Genomic DNA, 20162 nt, shown 5'->3' on the forward strand with positions numbered 1-20162 from the left:
GTACCGATCACGTGCCTATTGCTGTCACAGGGACGTTTACATTCCTTGTGACAGCAATATAAAAATAATAATTAAAGCAACAGTGTAAAAAAAAAAAAAAAAAGTGCCCCTGTCCCCCCAAGCTATCACGCAAAGGCGAACGAATGGGTTGGGGCTCATGCTAACAGTGATTGTCCCACACATGAGGTATCACCATGGATGTTGGATCATGGGCAGTCTCTCTGGTAACCTTTAGACCCTTCACACTTAGGCAGTTATAAGGTGTTTTGGCACCAAAAATAGCGCCTGTAAACTTCCTCTCATGCCTCCCCAGTGTGAAAGCCTGAGTGTTTTCACAGTGGGGTGGTGCGCTTGCAGAATGGGAAAAAAAGTCCTGCAAGGATGAGCTCAGGCGTGTTCGTAAACAGCACATGCAGAGCCCAGCAGGCAGTGTTGCCAACCTCCTGAAGTGAAATTTACTGGCAGGATGCCAAAATTTACAAACGGCACCAATTTTTTTGCTGGCAAAAATCATGAAATTTTAATGATTTTTTAATTTTTTACTGACACGGCAAAAAAGTGCCTCAAATTACTGTTTTCAGTGCTAAACAGTGCAAGTATAAATATTTGAACTATAAACACATAGCTAGTGCTATTAGCAATGTGTTTAAGTTAAACAAAAGTCAAAAAACATATTTCTCCATTGACGTGAAGGTCAGGTTACTATAACCCAGCCAGCACTGGGTTCCCCCCTTACATCAGAGTCTGCAGGGATCCCCCTTACAGTGAAAGGGAACTCTTATGTAAAGGGGAACGCTGCAGATCATGATCTAAGGGGGAACTCTTATGTAAGGGGAGGCTCTGGTTACCAGAGACCACCTTATATCAGAGTCCACTGCATCCCCTTTACATCAGAGTTTCCACTTACATCAGGGTCTGCAGCATTACCCTTAAACTGTAAGGGGCAATCTTGCAGACTCTGATGTAAAGGGGAATGCCAGAAACTCTGATGTGGGGGGCACTCTGGTAACTAGAGACCACCTTCCGCAGAGTGAATACACTAAGGTAAGGGGAGTTACTAATATAGAGCGGAACCTTTATATCAGTGCCCCTTACATTATTGTATTCACTGCCCTTACATCAGCAACGCCCCCAGACTGGCCTGGCGGCGCTGTCACTGACCTCCCCTCAGGTGCATTGTGCAGGGCTCAGTCAGATGGCTCCAGCTTGGCGGCTGTGGTTTTCCTATGGTCTCCTCTCCACAGTCCACACACGTCTGACTTCTCCTGTGACCCCCATGATCCCGGCGGCGCTTCCACTCATGACTCCTCTCCAGATTCCCCCTCAGAGACTGCAGACATGATGTAGGAAATAGTCAGAGGCTGTGGACAGGAACAGGAGATGGTCAGAGGCTGCGGACATGGTACAGGAGATGGTCAGAGGCTGCGGACATGGTACAGGAGATGATCAGAGGCTGCGGACATGGTACAGGAGATGGTCAGAGGCTGCGGACATGGTACAGGAGATGGTCAGAGGCTGCTGACATGGTACAGGAGATGATCAGAGGCTGCGGACATGGTACAGGAGATGGTCAGAGGCTGCTGACATGGTACAGGAGATGATCAGAGGCTGCGGACATGGTACAGGAGATGGTCAGAGGCTGCGGACATGGTACAGGAGATGGTCAGAGGCTGCGGACATGGTACAGGAGATGGTCAGAGGCTGCGGACATGGTACAGGAGATGGTCAGAGGCTGCTGACATGGTACAGGAGATGATCAGAGGCTGCGGACATGGTACAGGAGATGGTCAGAGGCTGCTGACATGGTACAGGAGATGGTCAGAGGCTGCAGACAGGAACAGGAGATGGTCAGAGGCCGCGGGCAGGAGATGGTCAGAGACTGTAGGCAGGAGATTGTCAGTCAGAGGCTTCGGGCAGGGGTGGTTAAAGGCTGTGGACATGGTAGTTTCCTCCAATGTCCCCTTCATATCACTATACCTGTCCTGTCTCCACATCAGACAGTGAGTGACAGTGTCCGCCTTCTGTCACTCACTGTGACTGTGTCCCTCTCTCCAGTCACATTGTCCTCCTCTACCGGGCTGGCTTCACCCCCCAGTAATGTCCTCCTGTGGCCCGAGGCTGTCACATGGCTCCTCTCTGCACCATTGCGCTCCCCCTGCTGAACCGCCGAGAAGAACGAGTGGCGGCTTCCGTTTAAGAATGGCGCCAGGGAGTGACATTACGTTACTGCGCATGCGCCACCCAGCCGAGCTTATACAATCTTTCTCGAGTCCTGCAGGCTTCGGAACGGCGCATGCACAGATGCATGGCCGGCCCGCAGCTGTCTTTTTTAGGGCACCGGCTGCCCATAACGGACATTCATGGGCACCCAAAAATGGGGTAAAATTTACGGGCTGCCTGTGAATATACGGGCGGTTGGCAACACTGCCGCCAGGAAGTCGGCACTGGGGAGCGCTAATCACAAGCAGTGAGACATTTCCCGATCTCTGAAGAGCATCGCGACAATGTCTCACTGCTTGTGATTAGCGCTCCCCAGTGGCGACTTCCTGGCGGGCTCTGCACGTGCTGTTTGCAAACATGCCTGAGCTCATCCTTACCTGCAAGCAGCATCTTTGGGGCGGTGTAGGAGTGGTGTATACGCCGCTCCTCCACCGTCCCTGCTCATTGGAATGAATGGGCAGCGCTTCTGAAACGCCTGTAAAGCATTTCGAAAGCGCTGCAACAGGGGCAGGCTTAACCCTTTCTTCGGCTGCTAGCGGGGATTAAAGGCTCCCCGCTAGTGGCCGCAAAACGCCACAAAAACTATGGTAAATCGCCACTAAAATTAGTGCCGCTTTACCGATAACAGACCTGCCGCCCCAGTGTGAAAGGAGGCATAAAGGCTTTTAGAGTCGCCTATGGCTGGTAAAATGTACGTTGTTTGTCTCCGTTGTGCGGGCTTGAGTAATTTTAAAGTGTGTTATGTTTGGTATCTATTTACTCTGCGTGACATCCTCTTTTATATTTTACAAAAATATTGGGCTTTTTAAACTATTAGATAAGCACTTGAACGACATTGTATACAGAGATATACAATGTAATACTGACATATAATCACACACATGGGTTGGACTTGATGGACTTGTGTCTTTTTTCAACCTCACCTACTATATGTAACTATGTATTGTGGTTTTTTTTTTTTTTTTTGCATTAAAATTTTAAAAAGTTGATTTTTTCCCCAAAAATTACATTTGAAAAACTGCTGTATAAATACCGTGACATAAAAAAAAATGCAAAACCCACCAATGTATTCTCTAGGACCCCTGCTTTAAAAAATATATATAATGTTTGGGAGTTCTAAGTAATTTTCCAGCAAAAAAAATAATAATAAATGGATTTTCACATGTATACAAAAAGTGGCAGAAAATGCCTGGTCTTCAAGTGGTTAATAGACAGGCGGAGGGGCTCAGGAGGAAGCCTGCACGAGTGCCCTCATAGGAAGGAACTTCTTATGGTCAGCACTAGCAGAAAAGAAGTCAGGCGTGGTGGACCCCAGAAAAGGAGGATCATGGCGTGCAGAGAGCAGGTAAGTGTAATGTTTAGTATTTTATTTAAAAAAAAAAAAAAACAAGCTTTCCAATCACTTAAGGTCAGGAGAGCAGCCTAGAGTGACAACCCTGCTTATTCATAGATAAAGCATCCTGTGTTGTCACCTTGAGCCAGGAAGTAGATTACTGACAGGCTCACAATGTGAAAATAAAGGTAGTCAATAATAATACAGCCACCAGATATCAGGAGGTGTAAGCAGCAATAGATTGCATGTAGTAGAGAGAGCGCAGACTGAGGTTTCCCAGGCAGGCAGCAGACACTCGGTGAGCTCACATGTATTGACGCGCACACACAGTCCCATCCCCTATGAGGTGACTACTTCTACCCCGAATCTTATTGGACAAGAGCAGCAACCCAATCCGGCTCCTCCTTCCCTGGGGAATCCCTTTGATTGACGCAACCCTCTGACCAATCCGCGGACAAGAACAGAAAACCCCGCCCTTCAAACTTGGCCAGGAGCTGAGCCCAGAAGACAGCTGCACTTTAAATAATTCCGTATATTTCTAAGCTATCCGTTTGTGACCCGCCCCCCTACTTTCATCTCGTTCGCTGACAGGCCAAGGGCAATGACGCCACCGAGAATTCCTGACGCGATTGGTCGGAGGTCCCGGGGAAATGGGCGGCCCCTTTGGCTACTCCACTTCCTCCGACTTCTACCGCCACCTGGTGGTACGTCGAGGGTGAAGGGAGGATCGGCGTAAAGCAGCCGCAGCCTGTCGGGCTAGCCGGAGTATGGGCTGAGCGCAGCCTTGTACCGTCCGAGCCGCCCTGTGTGTCAGTGTATGTGTGTGGTATCGCGGAAGAGGCGGGGCCCGCGGTGAGGAGGGGGCGGCTTCCGTTGTGTGTTCCCCTCTGACACGGAACATTTCCCTCCAGTGTAATGTGTGTGTGAGCGAGCGCCCTCCTCCTACTCCCTCCTCCTTCTCTAGCCATCTTTATTACATTCATTACCGCAAAGGAAGAGCGAGCCGGCCCTCCCTCTACCGAGCAACACTACCGCCCGATCACCTGTACCGGAGGGAGGAGAGGCGGAGCCCCCACCAACCATCATCACACGGCTCTACGTCAGTGGCGGGATCTCCGGCTATGATCTGGCCCGGACCTGTGATCTGACTTCCTAGGTGGGTGACTGATCGCAAGAGGGGGTGGGGGGCTGTCACCATCTCATCCATGCTGGAGCCCTCAGGGCAGAGGATCCTGCCACAGCAGATAGGCCTGCTGGGGGCTGGGCACACATGGACAGGATGGGGGGTGGGGGAGAACCTGGGGGGGTCACTTCCAGGTCATAGTGTCTGCACTTCTGTGGATCCCCAAATGTCTGCTCCTCAACACTACAGGACCCTGCCAGACATCACAACACCTACACCCAGGAACAATGATGGCCCAGGCATAGATCCCTCATCTACAGTCCCACTACACCTACACCCAGGAACAATGATGGCCCAGGCATAGATCCCTCATCTACAGTCCCACTACACCTACACCCAGGAACAATGATGGCCCAGGCATAGATCCCTCATCTACAGTCCCACTACACCTACACCCAGGAACAATGATGGCCCAGGCATAGATCCCTCATCTACAGTCCCACTACACCTACACCCAGGAACAATGATGGCCCAGGCATAGATCCCTCATCTACAGTCCCACTACACCTACACCCAGGAACAATGATGGCCCAGGCATAGATCCCTCATCTACAGTCCCACTACACCTACACCCAGAAACAATGATGACCCAGGCATAGATCCCTCATCTACAGCCCCACAACTACACCCAGGAACAATGATGATCCAGGCATAGATCCCTCATCTACAGCCCCACAACTACACCCAGGAACAATGATGGCCCAGGCATAGCTCCCTCATCTACAGTCCCACTACACCTACACCCAGGAACAATGATGGCCCAGGCATAGATCTCTCATCTACAGTCCCACTAAACCTACACCCAGGAACAATGATGACCCAGGCATAGATCCCTCATCTACAGTCCCACAGCACCTACACCCAGGAACAATGATGACCCAGGCATAGATCCCTCATCTACAGTCCCACTACACCTAGGAACAATGATGACCCAGGCATAGATTCCTCATCTACAGTCCCACAACACCTACACCCAGGAACAATGATGGCCCAGGCATAGATCCCTCATCTACAGTCCCACAACACCTACACCCAGGAACAATGATGACCCAGGCATAGATCCCTCATCTACAGTCCCACAACTCCTACACCCAGGAACAATGATGGCCCAGGCATAGATCCCTCATCTACAGTCCCACAGCACCTACACCCAGGAACAATGATGGCCCAGGTATAGATCCCTCATCTACAGTCCCCCAACTCCTACACCCAGGAACAATGATGACCCAGGCATAGATCCCTCATCTACAGCCCCACAACTCCTACACCCAGGAACAACGAGGGTCCAGGCATAGATCCCTCATCTACAGTCCCACAACTCCTACGCCCAGGAACAATGATGGCCCAGGAAAAGATCCCTCATCTACCCTCCCACAACTCCTACACCCAGGAACAAGGATGGCCCAGGCGTAGATCTCCTATCTACAGGCCACCAACACCCACACACATCTCTCACCTACCGTTTACCAACAACCAGGACCAATGATGGCCCTTACATAGAGCCCTCATATACAGTTCAACAACACCCACACATAGATCTCCTATCTACAGGCCACCAACAATAAGGAACAATGATGACCCTCATAGATCTATCTACAGTCTAACAGCCACACATTTTCCTTTCTATTAGCTACCAACACCCACACATACATCGCTCATCTACAGTCCACCAACAACCTGGACCAATGATGGCACACATAGATCCCTCATATACAGTCCAACACCCACACATAGATCTCCTAATTACAGGCCACCAACAATTGGGAACAATGATGGCCCTCAATTAGATCTCCTATCTACAGTCCACCAACACATACATCACTCACCCACAGTCCACCAACAACCAGGACCAATGATGACCCTCACTTAGACCCCTTTCACACCGAGGGGTTTAAAAACTGCTGGTAAAACATTGGGTGCTTTTGTGTTGTTAGCGGTGCGCCTTTTTTAAGGTCACGTTACAAAGTGACCTAAGAAAAAAGCATTTTTGTAGTGCTTTTGAAGCGCTTCCCATTCAATTCAATGGACAGGTGTTTTTGAGGTGCTTTTTAAAACGCTCCAAACATGCCCCAAAGATGCTGCTTGCAGGACTTTTTGCACCGCCCCCGTGTGAAAGTTTCCATTGAAATGAATGGGAAACAGTTTCCAGGTGCTTTTCAGGCACTATTTTTAGCACACAAGCGCCTCAGTGTGAAAGGGGGGTCTTAGATCTCCTATCTACACCGACTCATACATTGCTCACTTACAGTCCACCATGACCAATGATGGCCCACAAATAGATCCCTCATATACAGTCCAACAACACCCACACATAGATCTCCTATCTACAGGCCACTAGCAATCACCATCAATGATGACCTACACACAGATCTCTTATACACACTTCACTAAGGGTGAGCTCTGGCGTGTTTGCAAGCCGCATGTGTCGAGCCTGCCAGGAAGTCGGCACTGCACAGCGCTAATCACAGGCAGTGAGACATTTCCCGATGTGCGGCTGCAGAGATCAGGAAATGTCTCACTGCTTGTGATCAGCGCTGTGCAGTGCCGACTTCCTGGCCGGCTCGACACATGCGGCTTGCGAACACGTCAGAGCTCATCCTTACACTTCACTAACACCCAGGTATAGAGATGACCCACACATAGATCTCACATTGGCAGTTCGCCAGCTCCTTCAGTCGGGAACAATATTGAGCCCCACTCATAACTCCTAACTATAGTCCACCAACTCTGATGAAGTTGAGATGGGCCTCTCACTCAATGTAGTAGGTGGATGGACTGATCACAATCTGACTGTATTTTGGACAGTGTTGTGTTTTAATGTTGGCCTTTATATCTATTTGCTGTCCTTTTAGTTCTGCTTTGTATTCTTGTCTGTGGCTGACATTACGGCATCTCCTCACTGCCAGCAGCCTTTTAAAATCAATGACGGGCTGAAACATACAGCGTATTTGCATATGGGGATGTATGAGCTGCCCCAGATGCAGACCCAAATGCTTCTTGGATGTGGAAATATCTGCACACAGATGCTGTATATTTCAGCCTGTCATTGATTTTGGTAGACTGGTGGCTTGCTGCACATATGACTCTCGGGCAGAGAATTATACCCAAATGTATACGCTATGTATCTGTGCAAGCAGATTCACTCTGACATTTCTGATAACTAATGTCAATGGGATGAAAGTGATAGGAAATCCACACTTACCAGTAGTCACCAGAACAACAGTGTGAAAATCTTCCAATGGGGACACTTGTTCCTGTGACAGCTGCAAATAGAGGATTTCCCTTATACTGGAAATATATTCTTTTACTTCCTGTGGTGTCTATAGGACAGGAAGTGATCATACATCTGCCTATTGAGATACGGATGGCAACATTACCTAGCCACAGTTTTAACCCTCCCCCACTCTGTCCAAATGTAAAAAAAGTATATACACAATGTTTAGTGTTCTGATATTTAGTATTTGTGTGTTGCAGACTTTGCAAATGTCAGGCTTTTAAGTATAGGTGTAGCCAACCTTTTTTGTAGTTTTAGGTAGAGTGGGCAAAGGTTAAAGTCTGTTGTCATTTTTTTTTTTTTTTTTTGCCACTCGTATCCTGTTGGGGAAATTTCTATACACTTCCTGTGCTGCAAAGGAAACAGGACGTGAAAGGAAACAATAGGTATGCAGTGAGGGAACACAGGTGTTCCCATTAGAAGATTTATCCTCATCATTTGCTCAGGATGAGGATAACATTTTGTGCTTCCCATTACTTTTGTCTTGGTCACAGTGGTCACCAGGACAATGAAAGAGGTTTTGGAAACATTCCTCAGTTTTTGAACCATATTGACATGATAGCATCGCACAATTGCTGCGTATTTGTTGACTGCACATCCATGATGGGAATCTCCTGTTCCACCAGATCTCAAAGATGCTCTATTGGATTGAGATCTGGTGACTGTGGAGGACATTGGAGTTCAGTGATCTCATTTGTCATGTTCAAGAAACCAGTGGTGAGATGATTTGAGCTTTATGACATGGTGCATTATCCTGCTGGAAGTAGCCATCAGAAGATGTGTACACTGTAGTCATAAATGGATGGACATGGTCAGCAACTATGCTCAATTGGTACTAAGGGGCCCAAAGTGTGCCAAGAAAATATCCCCCACACCATTACACCACCACCAGCCTGAACCATTTATACAAGACAGGATGGAACCATGCTTTCATGTTTATGCCAAATTCTGACCCTACCATCTGAATGTCGCAGCTGAAGTTGATTCATCAGACCAGGCAACGTTTTTTCCAATCTTCTATTGTCCAGTTTTGGTGAGCCTGTCCAAATTGTAGTCTCAGTTTCCTGTTCTAAGCTGACAGGAGTGGCACCTGGTGTGGTCTTCTGCTGCTGTAGACCATCTGCTTCAATGTGTTGTGCATTCAGAGATGGTATTCTGCATACCTTGGTTGTAATGAGTGGTTATTTGAGTTACTGTTGCCTTTTTATCACCTAGAACCAGTCTGCCCATTCTCCTCTGATCTGAAAAAGGCGTTTTTGTCCACACAACTGCTGCTCATTGGATATTTTCTGTTTTTTTTTTTTTTTTTTTGGGACCATTATCTGTTAACTCTAGAGATGGTTGCACGTGAAAATCCCAGTAAATTAGCAGTTTTTTTTTTTAAATACTCAGACTAGCCTGTCTCTCTCCAAAAACCATGCTGCATTCAAAGTCACTTAAATCCTCATTCTGATGCTCGGTTTGAAGTTCAGCAAGTCATCTTCACCATGTCTAGATGCCTAAATGCATTTAGTTGCTGCCATGTGATGGGCTGATTAGCAATTTGTGTTACCAAGCAATTGTACAGGTATACCTAATAAAGCGGCCTATGTGTGATATAGATAGATATACATACTAGACCCTTTACTGCTCTTCGAGAGGTTCTTTAAGCCAGAGGCCAATAGGTGGGCTTCAACTTTGCATTCACTATGATTGGCTGTCAGTGGTCACGTAATTGGGAGTCTGTCCTACTGGCTGTAAATAATGACCAGGAGCTGTGGGTCACAGTGCTGTGTACATCTTCTATGCATAGAACAGAGGCACATACAGTATAATAGGCATGTCCAAAGTCTCAGTGTTTCGGACGGCCCGACTGGTAATTTTGACATATACTGTATATCTTTTGTGTCCCCCAAGGAATCCCCGAGCGCCGGGGGGCCACAAAAGATATATATGCTGGCTTCCTTGGAGGGGAGGGGGAGGGGTGGGACAAGTGCCGTACATACAGGAGAATTTCCTGTTTACATGGTGGCCTCTGTAAAAGGAAGTCCCGTCTCCTGCGCTGCCGTTGGACGACTGCTCTGTCCATCATACGAGGCTGGACTTTCTATTAAAGAGGCCGCTGAGAAAACAGTTTCTACTGTATGTCTGTTGGCGCTTGTCCTGCCCCCTCCCTTCAAGGCTGCAGATGGGCATGAATCAGGCTTCACTGATGGCAATGGTGGGTGCTAAATTGATGGGCATTGACCCTTATTTTGCTTCACAGTTCTTTATTTAAAATGTAAGATTTTTTTACCCTGAAACTTCCTTTTTTAAAGTGAAGCTGATAAATACGGTATATCCAAATAACAAGCCCAAGCGCATCTCTTCACCACACATAGGCAAGAGAATTCTTGTTGGGCAGTGTATTAGTGCTCGAACAAACACACTTAGACCGAATTTTAATGGTTTAAAGAATGTCAGGCAAAATGGTCGGCCCTCACGCATGTTCACTTCATCAAATCTGACTCTCTTTGAAAAAAGTTTGGACACCCCTGCAGTATATGATGGCACAGTGTTAAAGCCCACCATCGTTCTGCCACATATACATGCATACGACCATTGGCATAGGTGAAGTACATTTATTGCATTGTGATTTGATGAGACAAAGTTTAACATTCCATTGTTCGTCCGTTGCCTTTAGCGCTCAGGCACTGTATTTACCTTTGTTTCCATCTTGTGAATGCCTGTGACCTCATCGGACCTGTTAAGTCACAATGTTATCAGCTCGTTGTCATGTACGGTCTGTTGATGGCTGTCCATGAGCTACATAAGTGCTTTGATGACTAAGATGTTTTCCATGGCGAATATTATATATTACATTGATTGCGTCACAGAGTATTCTATTTCTATGCTTTGTTTGGCATAACAGGAGGTTGTTTAATGGAAGACCTCTTGGCTGTTGGCATTTGTTCAAATGATCCTGCTTTCAAAAGCGTGCTAGGGAATTCCTGATTTTGCATACTGTATATGCTTAGCTCAAAAAGAGAGGATTTTGGAAAAACGTCATACTATGGTTATTGTTTGGACACAGTATTACTTGTGTGTCATTTTTAGATTATACTATAAAGTCTGCTTGTGTATTTATGTTGTAAAGTATTGGCTTATTTTTTTTTTTCTTACTAAAATAGAAAATCCATTACATTGACTGACTGGAATAGCAACACTTGGTAGATTCAGTTTGTGGTGTTATATCATTCCCCCCCCCCAGGGTTTTATTGCTATGTGTATCCCAACTGAGGAGGATCACCTGCTCTGTTAGGCCTGGTAGCAGTTGTCATAATGAGGACGCTCATCGCTCATTCCTATAATATGGTATACACAGAGAATTCCTCTTTGTAGAGATTTCTGCTCACTTCCTGTCATCTCAATGCGATAACCGCAGGCAAATCTCCACAAAAAAAAACAACTCCATGCAAGAATCTAACTAATCCGATGATACACATCTGTGGAAGTACTAAGTGCAACATATTGCCTACTCCATCTGCATTCAGAAGGAAGATAAACTATTAATGCAGTTGTAAACCGCTGAACGTTTTGTGTTTTACTCTGCAAGGTCAAGGCATAATGTGCTAGCATTGCATACTAGCACATTATGTTAAACTTACCTTAAAACAAAACCCTCTGTTCCGAGATGTCGGATCTGGAGGCCCTTCCACCTTCACCTGTCTTGCTTCTGGGTTCATGGCCTCCAGCTCCTGTGACTGACTGAAGCCGCAATGACGTCACTCCCGCATGGGAGCTGCTGGTCACGGGTCTTGAACGAAACGGCAAGGGTGGTCATTCCTTCAGAGCGCATGCGTCAATGATGTCACTAGCTGCATGTACAGTAAATATCTCCTAAACTGTGCACATTTAGGAGATATTTACATTTACCTATAAATAAGTCATGCATCAGTTAACTTCCACTTTTAACGTGTTACTGTATATGCAGTAAAGCATGCTTGTTACACTCACTGTGGAATCTAAGGGGTTAATCCTGCGCATGGTGTAAAAAAAAAAAAAAAAAAAAAAAAAAAAAAAAAGTACCAGTTACTTACTGGTAACTGTCTTTCTGGGATATCTTCCAGGACGGCACACCTGAGAGATGAGAGGCTCCTCCCTACAGGAAACACAATCAATCGACAGCGGTTTTTAGTTCTCACCCTTCCCCTTGATCCTCAGTTTGTAGAGAAGTAACTCCTGAACCTGGTTCACAAGGGAAATCATTCCTCATAGGCACTCACCTTCTAGTGTTCTACAATTTTCCCTCCTTCAACGGGCAGGAAGTAGGCCTGCCGTCCTGGAAGATTTCCCACAAAGACAGTTACCGGTAAGTAACTGGTACTTTTCTCTAGTCATTTTCCAGGACGGCACACCTGAGAGGATAGGCAAGTACCTCAGGCCTACCTTAGGGTGGGACCACTGCCTGCAAGACCCTCTTGGTGAACCTCGGTTCTACAGTTGGCTTAACCTCCACTCCATATGCTTGATGAAGGTATCTTAGCTGGATCATGCGGCTGAACTGCAGGTCTCCTCCACCGATGTCTCTGCCTTCTCCGCTTCGGATGCAGGATCTAGGTGGAGTGGGCTCTTAAAGATGGAATCAGAAAACATGTTAAACTTGTAGGTTCGCAATGTTGCCTGTCTCACACATCTAACAAACATGGCCTATTGTGCCTGCAGGTGCTACTTAGAACCACTAAAGAGATTAATCAGATACCTGTGTTGTAAGACAAGGACACTACATTGATCAATAAGAGGGCCTGTCGTAACATTACCCTGTTCAGGGAAATACAACTGCAAAAAGAGGATCAAGGGGAAGGGTGAGGACTTAAAACAGCTGTCGACTGATTGTGGTTCATGTAGGGAGGAGCCTCTCATCTCTCAGGTGTGCCGTCCTGGAAGATGACTAGAGAAAGGCTGTTTGATCCTGATTTCTCTGCTCCTCCCCTTCTAGAACACAGTCCCCAATTCATCTTCTGATAGTACAGTGCCTTGGGGGCACTCTGTACATGCTCAGTTTGTTGTGTATTGCTTCAGAATTTTTTTTTTTTTTTGAGTTTACTTGTGATCAGCACAGGACCAATACACTGCTTACATTTAACCAAATGCCGACTGCTCACAGTAAATATATTGCAAGCGGCAGCAGGTGCAGGCTTTGAAACGTACATATACACTAACAGCTTTCTTTTGGGTTTGGGGTGCCCTTGTGTACCCCCTGCCGACCCCTTCTGTGATTAGACACAGCACAAGCTTGGCAGTAGATTTCAGCCAATGATTTTAGCTAAGACCCATTTCACATTTGTGCGACCTGAAAGTCGTGCGTGTGTCTTATTTTTATTTTTTCTTGGGACCCAGCCAGCTCCCCACATTTCTTACCTGCAGCCTTCTGAGATGGAGTTGCTTGTATCATATATACCAGGAGGCTTTGGTGTGATCTACGGAAACTGCGCAGGTGTTTAAGTGTGTTTATCAGGGGTCCAGCTGCTAGAACATAGAAGGGACAGTTAGCTACTGATAACGTGAGAAACGAAGATGGCAGCTCAGGAACCCATATATGGTGGTGGTTCACAGTAGGACACCGCTGGATCTTCTGGATGTGTATGTGTTTTGAGGGTGATCCAGAGAAGTACATAGAACAGGTGATTAAGTTCTTTTCTAAGCTCTTTGCGTGTACATAATAAAAAAATCTCTCTCTCTCTCTCTCGATCGTATGTGGCAGGGTGGATAAGTCTTAATGCCTAGCTGCCTCATGTATGCGTCCACGGAGCTCTGAGGTTCTATACCTGGTCACCAAATGCTTTTGGGAGCCAGCAAGTCGCATAGGCTCCTGATCATGTGATTGCTGTGAGAAAGTACAATTCTGGGAAATGGCTTCCCAATCACATGATCGTTAACACCCACTTAAATGGTTGCTCAAAAATACACATAGGGGTTGATTTACTAAGATCTGGTGAAGCAGTGCCAATTAACTTCTAACTTCAGCATGTTCAATTAAAGGGGAACTTCACCCAAAGCAGAAGTTCCGCTTGTTTGCATCCTCCATTCCCCATCCCCCACCCTGCAATGCCACATTTTGGCACTTCTTTAGAGGGAGGGGGTACCTGGTTTTGACAGGTATCCCCTCCCACTTCTGGTCTGATCACTGCAGCAATCTGTGCGGAAGTTCCCCCCCCCCCCCCCCTTCCTTTCCCCCACGCATGCCCAGTAGGAAACCGGCTTTGAAGCCGCAAGACTTTACTGGTTTCCCTTAGTTTAAGATGCGGGTGCCTGTACCTGAAACCGATGAAAGAATCGGCCCGGGTGAGGGCATCGCTGGATACCTGAATAGGTAAGTGTCTAGGTAAAGTCTATGCAGCACAATGCGTTGTGACACTATGTGGCGAAGTGTAATGTGATTTGCTGCGGAAAAATGTAGACATGCTGCGTTTTTAAGCAGCAAACCACATTTGAGCATTGTGTGAACATAACGCACGGAAAAAATAATAAAAAAATTAGCTCAACTTAATGCAAATGGTGTGAATGAGCCCTAAATGCACTTGAATATGTAATTCACAAATGCACACGCCGGCATACGTTGAATATTAAGGGCTTGTTGGCACCTTTTTGCATTGAGGTAATACGTCACAACACAATATCATATATTGCAGTGAGCTTGTGTAACTGCAGCCAATCCATTTGGAATGGAAACCTATTCGGAAAAAAAAAAAATCACTTCTACTCTGTTAAATTTTCCTTTTAGATTTACCAAAACCATATAATATGAAGTCCAAAGCTAAACACTTTCAATTTGTATGCAATCAGGCAGGTTCTTGCACTTCATAGTTGAAGGTAAATCTCAAGGGAAATTAATAAGAAAATTGTATAATGTATGGCTAGCCTTCAGTTTGGGTACACACTATAAGAAAATCGGGCGAACGATCCTCCGATATTTATTTATTTTTTTCCTTGTTTCACAGCAAATCGAAACCGATGACTGAAAATTCTCGTACGACAAAGGCCTTTTTTTGTTTTTTTTCCTGATCATGCGCTATCTTTCTTTTCTGATTTTTTTTTTTTTTTTTTTCTTGTACAAAAACTGTGCACATTAAACGAAAATCGTTCCTTCTGTTCCCATACGAGAAAATGTTGGAGTTTGTGCCTTCAGAATCGGCTGTCAAAAGTTGTGTATACACTATACGAAAATTGTACGAAAATTCTTTGGACGAAAATGTTTGCCCGATTTTCTTAGCCTTTACACACACTTTGTTTTAAAAATGTTCCCTTTCTCTCCTGCAGCTTATGCTACTTTACCACTTCAATACCGGGCCATAGTCATATGATGCCCGCAGATGGGATCTCCCATTCTGGACAGGCGTCATATGACATCCTTGGCTTCTCGCTGCTCCTGCGGGGGCTCGCAGCGCAGCGATTGGGGATGAGGCATGTCCCTCAGACACAGCAGATCTGTTTAAAGAGCCAATAAAAAAAAATGGCTCTTTACCACGTGCCTGGCTTTGTCCAATCACAGCCGGCCACATGCACGGCTCGCAGAGCGCCGATCGGGGACGAGGCTTGTCACCCTGACACAGCCCAACCCCGATCGCCGTAAAGAGCCAATGAAAATTAAATTGGCTCTTTACCACGTGACCGGCTGTGTCCAGGCACAGAATGTCAACAAACCGTGGTAATGAGATGTTACCGGGTTCTCCTCCTCACAAATTGATCGTGTGTGAGAAGGAGATTGCGGTAACAGCTCGTTACCCCTTACAGTGCACACCAACACACATTGCCCCCCCCCCCCTAATAAAGAGGACCTGTCACCAGCCCATCCGTGTACCTATCTGCAGCCCATGGCTCATAGAATATACGTCGGGGTGTTTGCTTTCCAAAATGGGGTCATTTCGTGAGTAATTCCACTGTCCTGGTGCTCCAGGACCTTCAAAAGTGTGATGGGAAGGAATGAAATTAGATGTGTAATTTTAAACCTAGAGCGCCTGAAGGTACTACTTCAATGTTGGACCTCTCTACGTGGCCAGACTGTGTAAAGGTCTCACACGTGGTATCGCCATACTCGGGACGAGTAGCAGAATATATTTTGGGGTGTAATTTTTGCTATATACATGCTGTGTGTTAGAAATATCTTTATAAATTGACAATTTTGTGTGTAAAAAAAGTTTTCATTATCTGTCCACGTTTTCCGAAGACTTGTGGAAAAAAACGAGCCGTTCAAAAGACTCATAATGCCTCATAGAATATATGTTGGGGTGTTTTACTTTCCAAAATGGGGTCATTTTGTGGGTAATTCCATTGTCCTGGTGCTCCAGGGCCTTCAAAAATATAATAGGACGTTAGGAAATTAGAGGTGTAATTTATGCTCCTAGAACCCATGATGGTGCTCCCTGCATGTTGGACCTCTCTGTGTGGCCGGACTATGTAAAAGTCACACACGTGGTATCTCCATACCTGGGAGGAGTAGCAGAATGTATTTTGGGGTGTAATTGGAAGTATGCATATGCTGTGTGTGAGAAATAACTTGTTATGACAACTTTTTGTGAAAAAAAAAGTAAAACATCAGAAGGTGGGAAAGAATAACGCAGAATGTTATGGAAATCTTTATCAGGCTGGATTTATTAGGATGGAGCATTTGAGGAGCTGAGTTTACTTCCTCTTTAACCTGTGTTTAAAAAAAATAAAATTAAAAATGTATACTTGCTTAATTCCAACCCGGTCTGGTCACGTGATCCCTCAGCTCAGTCTCCCCTGTGTCAGTAAGCAGCGGCTGCAGGGAAGAGGAGGGGGTGGTGGTAATGGCTGGCACATGGGAGCTTATGGGTGACCTTGCTTATCTTAGAATTCCCAGCTGTTTTCAAGCATTCCCTCCTCTCCCCTGCAGCTGACACAGGGGATCACATGACCAGACCAGAGTCAGCTGAGAATAGTTAAGTTGGCATCATAGGTAGAAAGACATTTTTAAACCTTGTTAGGAACTCCACTTTAAGTGTGTTGCAGTTGTGGCACTTCCAACACTCCCAGACAACGTGACTCAACACGGTTGTGTTTCACGGCGTCATGGTTCACTTTCTATGCACTCTCTATGCAATGTGGTGCACAGCCTTGAAAAAAGTAGTGCATGTCCTTGTAAATATGCATTACAGTGCGTTGGCAGCTCATTTTAAAATGAATGGGATGTCTTAACGCAACTTACAATGACGTAAGGTATGGTAATGTTTGTCAATGCGTTTAAACCAGTATGAGTTGTCCCCAAAAGAGAACGGGTCATGTTTTACTGAAATAATGAATTCTTCACTGGACCAAGAAAGAAACAGTTCTGGTAATACGGAAGGAAGATTTCCCAGGTTTCTTGATTTATTTATCTTGTTATTGATTTTTCCCTTTCAGTTTTGAGTCAGGTGGACAATTGACAGTGGATGTCTGTGCACTTCATTGGGCATCCCTGTAGGAGTGCAGTGTAATTTGATTTGTAAGATATATAAATTGTTAATGAGCTTTTACTCTGCTTTCAAATTCACAGATTTTCAAGAATTGAGCTGGCTTCTGTAGCTTGAGATTTTGTTCATGAAATGGCTAAAGGCTAGAAAAAACTCACAAATAAGATTCCCATCACTAGATTGATTTATTTATATTTTGTGGAAGTTTAACAACTTCAGCCCGGAAAGATTTACCCCCTTCCTGCCCAGGCCATTTTTTATGATACGGCACTGCGTCGCTTGAACGGACAATTGCATGGTCGTGCGACGTTGAGCCTAAACAAAAATTGTTGACCCCCCCCCCCTTAGAACTTTCTTTTGGCGGTATTTGATCACCTGTGGAATTGAAAAAAAAAAAAAAAAAAATTTCCGTTCTAAACAAAAAAATAGAGCAACAATTTGGAAAAAAACACATATTTTTTTTTTTTTTTTTTACTTTCTGCTATAATATCCAAAAAAATAATAAGACAAATTTATTCGTCTATCCATATATATATTCTGCTACATATTTTTGGTAAATAAAATTACAAAAAGCATATATTGATTGGTTTGCGCAAAAGTTATTTGTGCCTACAAAAAAAGGGGAAAGATTTAGGGACTTTTTTAAATTGTATTATTATTTTTTTTTACTGGTAATGGCGGAGATCTGCGCTTTTTAGCATGACTGCGACATTGCGGTGGACAAATCGGACACTGTTTTTTGGGGACCAGTGACACCAATAAAGCGATCAGTGTTATAAAAATGCACTGATCACTGTGTAAATGGCACTGGCAGGGAAGGGGTTAACACTAGGGGTGATCAAGGGGTTAACTGTGTGTTCCCTGGGAGGTGTTTCTAACTGTGTGGGGGATGGGCTGCCTGGGAGAAGAGAGAGATCACTGTTCCTGATCACTAGGAACAGCTCATCTCCCTTTCTCCTCCCCTGCCAGAACGGAAATCTTTGTTTACATTGACAGATCCCCGTTCTGGCTCTTTCCCGGGGCCGCGCTCTGGTTGCCTTTTAGGCACAATGTTGAGAAGTTGCCATGGAAATCAGAGCTGTAATGTGTCACTTGGCACAAACGGCGTGATTTTGGCAAAATTAATTTCACCTTCACATCACCTTTACAAATGTAAAATGTCAGCGTAGCACTGCTTAGGCACAATTTTCTAGGAGGGGGAAAAAAAAAACAATTTATCTTTAGGAAAACTTTTTTCATGTTGCTTTTACCAGCCCTTGTGACGCCACACCTGGCAGCTAGTCTATAAATGCCTTCCCCACCTTTTTATAGGCCAGGCTTCTTGCATTTGCCCTTTGTGGGTGAGTTTAGTGGCTGTGAACAGCGTGTTAGGGGGGACTGGGAGATGGTGAATAGTCAGTTTTAGGTGGACAGTTAGACAACACGTAACACTTTTAGTGCTTTATTATGTAGAAGTGGTCAGCGTGTGGGACAGCAACTTTTTGTTTTGTTGGCCGTTCTGGTTAGATTTGGGAATTCTGTTAAAAAAAGGACATGCACTGGCCAGGAATAACAGTACAGTTGTGTGCAATCTGGTGTGTGACAAAAAAAAACAAAAAAAAAAAACACAAGTGCTGCTGGTGTGTATTTGTTTGTGGTGTGTGTGTGTGTGTGTTTATTTTGTTATTTTTTTGCTTTGTTTTTCTGATTGGGGGGAAATTAAATTTTTCATTTGTTGATCCTTGTATTTAGCCACCCTGGTGGTATGATTATGTCAGGTTTTTGCATCTCAAAGCGGTACAATGTTTTGCATGGAAATTTGGCATTTTATATTGTAGACCTGTAATTTTTAGGAATAACTCACTTAAATCTGTCCAAACAAGAGTCTAGTAGATAGCCTGGGTATGATAAAGTTTGAAACACACACAAAATCATAAATTATAATATAAATATTATAATATAATAATGAATTTCCCCACAAATCACTATCGCTCAATTCTGCAAGTGATTCTAATTTATTATGGTTGTTTTCTATCTGGTCTAAAACCACTTTTGATGTAAAGGGACATTTTTTGGTTGCTATGGACAATCTCCAGTTTCCAGGCAGAAAGAACAGTATTTATAATATAAAACTGCATGCCGGGCACTGAACAAAGTACTAGGGAGAAAAGGGATGTGAAATGATTTGATACAGTAATGTAATCTGTAAGATTACAGTGTACTGTATGTTATGTTTTGCGTACTTTTTAAATTTCATGTCGCTCGCAGGGAGCAGAGCTTTGGGCAGAGGACACAGCCCACAGGCACAGCGGAGGGACATCGCAGAATTCTTGTGATGAAGTAAGTAAGCTGTATCAGGATTCTGCAATGCAATCTTGAGTGTGGCTCGGGGTAACCGCTAATGGAATTTAAATTTAACCCCGAGCCACACTCGTGAACACCGCCTTGGAGGTTATCAAGACAATATTATAATTATTTGCAAATAAACGCACACATCCTTAAGGCCCCTTTCACACTGGGGCAGGAGGTGCGTTGGCGGTTTTAGCGGCGGTATTCGGCCACTAGCGGGAGCGGTTTGACCCCCTGCTAGCGGCCGAGAAAGGGTTAAAAACCACCGCAAAGTGGTATAGCCGCGCTGCCCATTGATTTCAATGGGCAGGAGCGGTTTATACACCGATCCTTCACCGCTCCGAAGATGCTGCTAGCAGGACTTTTTTTCCTGTCCTGCTAGCGCACCGCACC

At 45.2% G+C, this 20162-nt stretch overlaps 1 protein-coding gene across 6 annotated transcripts in view; it reads left to right on the forward strand.

Moving 5' to 3' along the window:
- Nucleotides 1–4209: 4209 nt before the first annotated feature.
- Nucleotides 4210–20162, forward strand: part of CSNK1G3 (casein kinase 1 gamma 3) — a 223312-nt gene continuing 207359 nt past the window's right edge. For 3 of the 6 annotated variants that reach the window (XM_073624701.1, XM_073624712.1, XM_073624728.1), the window contains exon 1: nucleotides 4211–4709. The gene's annotated coding sequence lies outside the window, so the exon portion shown is untranslated. Of the gene's footprint in view, nucleotides 4710–20162 lie in introns of all 6 variants that reach the window. The other 3 variants (XM_073624720.1, XM_073624737.1, XM_073624706.1) reach the window with 2 other exon arrangements.

Source organism: Aquarana catesbeiana, linkage group LG01 (genome assembly GCF_042186555.1).
Source record: "Aquarana catesbeiana isolate 2022-GZ linkage group LG01, ASM4218655v1, whole genome shotgun sequence".
Classification (NCBI taxonomy): domain Eukaryota; kingdom Metazoa; phylum Chordata; class Amphibia; order Anura; family Ranidae; genus Aquarana; species Aquarana catesbeiana.